Genomic DNA, 4,973 nt, shown 5'->3' with positions numbered 1-4,973 from the left:
TGAAAAGAAGACGCTGCTTCATCGATCTGTGTCGGCAGGCTGCCTTTGCCCGCATCCTCCCGAGATTTTTCTGCATCATCCTGCGTCTCCTGGGGCGGAGCCGTCTGTTCCTGAGAAACCGTGGGCTCTTTCACCTGGTCTACTCGGAGGCGCTTTTCCTCTGTGAGCTGTGCCGCCAGAAAGTATTCTTCGGTGAAGTGCATCTGACAAGGCTAGATTCCGACGCCTCGAATCCGCTGATGGCTCTCTCCATCGTTGCCGCCTTGCCGTAGGCGCTGGCGAAGATCTCAGCCACGTCATATCCTGTCACCCGGCTTCCTGGATGTGACCTCATCCATGTGTCTGTCGCAGTGTTGTAGGCGCTCTTCAGCGACTTCAGCATTGTCCCATCCAGGGGCTTCAGTGTGGTGGCTGCAGTGGAGTGGAAGCTTGGGTGGAAGAGTGGGGAGGTCGACCCCGTGCTCTCTTGCAAGGTCGATCGCCTCGATGAACTAATGGCTGTGGTGGCCGACTGGCCGTCGAGGATGATCTAGTAGCTGTTTTCAGCTAAGTTTTCTGGCTCTTAAATACAGCGATGGAAGTGCCGACCACTCTCTACCAAGTGCTTTATGAAAGCAGTTTGTCTACTTCGAGAATTAAAGCGATGAAAATGAACACAAAAATTGTAATACGCTACAGGTACAGGCTTCCACGTTTCTCACCAGTTATCCGATGAAGAACAATAAGGATAAACACATTTCGTCTCCAGCGGTCGGTGTTAGCCTTACGGCCGGACCTTTCGCTTTCAGTAGGAGACAGGACAGGGAAGCCCTCTGCGGGATGGGAATTGTCTGACATCTTCACCTCTCCTCGTCCTTGCCACTCACACATCAGGCCGTAAATCTTCCCAGTTTCTCCCGATCGGACAGTGGGGAGCCGTTTCTACGGCGGGATGTTCCGTTAGCATGCGGCCTCTCTGGGATACCGCGGCCGGTGGCGGGCCTCCAGCGTTCTCTCATGACCTTGGCCTTCACCGGCCCGCTATCGAGACACCATCTCTGAGCCATCACCTCTCAGCGGCGGCGGCCCGTGGGCGTGGTCTCCCGCCAGTGGTCGTGGTCTCCGTCTGTGGGCGTGGCCATTCGCCAGCACGGGCGTGGCCTTTCGCCCGTGGGCGTGGTCTCTGGCCGTGGACGCCCGCCTCCTGCTGCCGGCCGGCTCGGCGGGCGCGGAGGTTATGTTTGCAAAAACAGTCGGACTGACCTTGACGACGGCGCTCCAAGGCCAGCCGTCGGGGACAGATGCCGGGAGGGGGGGGGGGGGAGGGGAGCACAGCCTCCAGGCCCGGTGCGAGCGGCGGTCGGCCCAGCTGAGCGGCAGAGCTCACCAAGCTGGACGAGCTGAGGCGGCCTAGCTGAGCTACAGTAGAGCTTTTTAGTGGAGCTTTTAAATTGTAGCCTTTTGATAGGAGAAAAAGTGTTCTGACTTCCGTAGTGTCGGTTATCGGTTACCAATTTTGAAACGGAAAATCATGCTGTTGCTTGGAGCATACGTCGAACATTTTATGAGTTCTGCATTCTGGTGAACATGACGTTTAAAACATGTTCCACTGAAAGTTGAAACAATAAGAAATCTTACATTGTGATAATGGGGTGATCCTTGTAATTATTTGTTTTTAGTCGTTAATTATAAAAGGGTAACTATTTAGTTGTTTCCAAAAGGTGTTCTTCATTCTCATTTTATGGCCTGGGAAGGTTAAACAATTATCGATAATGGCAAAAATAAGTGGCAGAAGGAGGCACACCGCGGATCGCGGGCGTCAGGGACAGCTTTCAATAAAATATGCTGGGGAGCTAGCTGTCCCGCTATAGGCAATAGGACGAATCCTTGCCGTACCCCTGCCTCCCCTAGACAGTTAGAAATTCATCGGAGTGGGGACAAAAGGTCACGTGACTGCCGCGTGGGCTGAAGGACCGTTAGCCGGTGTCCTTCGACGGCGGTTTGCGCAGTGTGGGCCGCTCGGAGAGTAGAGGGTGGTTTAAAATAGTAGGGTGGTGGTGGTAAAAAAAGGTTGATGATGATAGTATAGCATAAATACCTACATAGGTAGCGTGCTAGGTTGATGTTGCGTTCTCAGTCTATCATAATTCCTCATCACTGGGAATGCTTACTTAAAGGGACCCTCCCACCTTCAAAAAAGGTTAATGAATTGACATGGAAGTGATGTCGCTCGGTTCAGAAAGAGCGAAAACGAATATCTACCAAATTTCATCGAAAAATATTCACCGGTTTTCAAGATATTAGACTTTTACTTTTGTTTATTTTTTGGCATCTCCGCTGTTTCTAGCGACTTCATTTGAAAGAGCGGCACTTGTTGCGCGCAAAGCGACATATACCACCTCGTGCTACCAAACGTGTTAGCAAAATATTTAAAATCGTTAGACGTTTCACATTCAGCTGACGTCACACATTCAGAGGGGGCATTCTAATGCATTAGCCTCTCTGAATCCAAGTGCTGCAACTTTGAAATTAGATATTTTTGATTTGAGGCATTTCTCGATGTTCTGAGTGCTCAAACCGGTAAGTGTAAGCCAGGGACCCTATTTTGGCTATCTCAACTCAAAACTAATGTCAAGGTGGGATGGTCACGATATCTGTTTAGTTCGTTCCTTCAAGTTCGACCCTCACTGTAAACATCTTGCTGAGCACAGCACGAGATTAGGTATAGTCTGACAAAGCTAAGAAAGAACGAATTTAAAGAGCAACTTTTATTGATGCACGTGTCTGTATAGATAACTTTCGATACCAATACGCCCGAGATAATTTCTCTCAAATTTAAGCACAGAATGGGCTATCTCCAACGTTCAATGCACGTGTTAATTGCTTCAAGGCGCTTTAGCTCCGTTCTTTATTAGATTTGTCATACTATAGGTGAATTACATAGAAAACCGTTTGGCGCTCTTATGATTTATGAACTGAATAGCTTTCTAGAAATGATTAGTTTACATGATTCCTATTTGCCGTATACACATTTTGTATTTGCCGGTAATTATACCCCCTGAGAAATAAGACTTGTCGGGAATGATAAGTGTATCCATTTATCGATCGTACGACGCATGACACTTTCGTATCTATCTTGGTGTTGAAAAGGCATTTTGACAGTGTCATTCATCTCTTCAATACAATGTGCTCCAGCCAGTTTTCCCACTCATTCTCTCAGCACATCTGGTGCTGTGTTGAAAACAAGATGTTTACATTGAGGGTAGAACTTCAGAAAAACGGATATAGTTTTATTTTGGCAAGAAATATTTTTAACCGTATCGTATTTGGACCTTACACGTGCATCGCGATGTTGGGAACATTTTATTTCATTTGATGAATGTATGTAGGTGGCGCTCTGCTGTTGATGCCCAGTTACGCGCTCCCGTGTCTTTGCCGGCCACTTTGTTGTGTTTGGTTTCGATTTCCCTCTCTCGTGGCGGCCATGTGTCGCTGCCGGCCCGGATCGGGGAGGGGGGGGGGGGTGTGACAAGGGTGGCGCGTGGTGCCGCCAAACCACGGCAGAGTGCCGGAGCCGGAGAGAGAGCGCCGGAGGCCGCCCACCATCCAAGGCCACCTGGCCGGCCGGTGGCGGCGGCGGCGGCGGCCGCAGCTCCGGCCGGGACTGCGCGCCGGCCGGCCTGTGCATGCGCCGGCGCCGGCGCCGGCCTGCGTCCGACCCGACCTGACCCGACCCGGGCCGCCGCGGTCGACTCGACCTGACCCGGCCCCGGGCAGAGCGCGGAGGTGGTGTACGGAGAGAGTGGTGACCGCGCGCCGTCGGAGGTGGCGGATCCGGCTCCGGCAACAGGTAAGTGGCGCCCGTCACGGCGCCCTGCATGGTTCTAATGGACAGCGAGGGGTGGATGGGCGCCGATCCTGAACAGAGGGGTAGTCTCCGACGGAGAGATGTGTGTTTTATGTGCATTGGGCACCCTTCAGCAGCCTAAAATAGACGCTGCAGGTCTGCCGAATGAAACTTACTGAGTGTGGTCTGATAAGCTCCATCATCTTACCTTGCATGAAAAACAAGCGGTGGCGCTGACAACTATGTCACGTTGGAATGTTGGAAATGGAGCAATGAGATGCATGTCAGCAATGAGATGACTGTGAAAACCGTGCCGGGATGGGCTCGTTGACCCAGTGAAGGCCGTGTTGTCGGCGGCGGGCGCTCCCCTACCCGTGCCGGTCTGATGCACAGTGCACTCACTTTCGGTGAACCTGACCTCCAGTGGACCGGCGTAGGTAAAACTTCGTGCTCTGCGCCATTCGGCGCACAAAACTGATACGTTCGCTTGCTTTGTGTTCCTTTTGCTAGTGTTTTATTGTGCTTCCAATTTTGAATGCAGCATCGCTCAATTGCTGGATAATGCGAAGGCTGTATCATTATCCGTAGACACCTGATACCACACACAGGTATACACTGGGCTATGCATATTGTGCAATCGTTTCATGATACTTTCATATGCTTGTTTAATTGTTAGCGGAACCAAGTTATCTCCGCGCAGCCCGTTGTCCCAAGACCACTGGCGAACGCGCTCCCTGAGGTTTTGGACCACCAATGCTTGCGAGCCAGTAGCATCCAGCGCCGGTTGCAGCTCTGTTGTCTCAAGGATTATTGCCGCTAATTTCGAAAAATGATCGCCCGTAGATGGATGTCCTTTACGAGTTCTGTCTGTTGGGTTCTGTTCTGTTCGACTTTACTGTTGTAAAGTAGTGAAAAAAAAAACGCTAGTCGTAAAGTCGAATTGTAAAAAATCTGTAGTGTGAACCGTGCGATTGCTCTCGAAAAGAGCGAACATTTATCCCTTCATTCTTAGCTCGATTTCATGATATCTCGCGCGAATGTAACGGTTAACCTGAGAAATGTGGAATGTCTAAATCTCACCCCGCATGATGTTGCATAACACTTTCTTTAGATACTTTGATTATCATGTTCAACCACGATACCTATG

The sequence above is a fragment of the Amphibalanus amphitrite genome, unplaced genomic scaffold (genome assembly GCF_019059575.1).
Source record: "Amphibalanus amphitrite isolate SeventyFive unplaced genomic scaffold, NRLGWU_Aamphi_draft 000007F_arrow, whole genome shotgun sequence".
Taxonomy (NCBI): domain Eukaryota; kingdom Metazoa; phylum Arthropoda; class Thecostraca; order Balanomorpha; family Balanidae; genus Amphibalanus; species Amphibalanus amphitrite.
Note: the sequence above shows the minus strand (reverse complement) of the source record.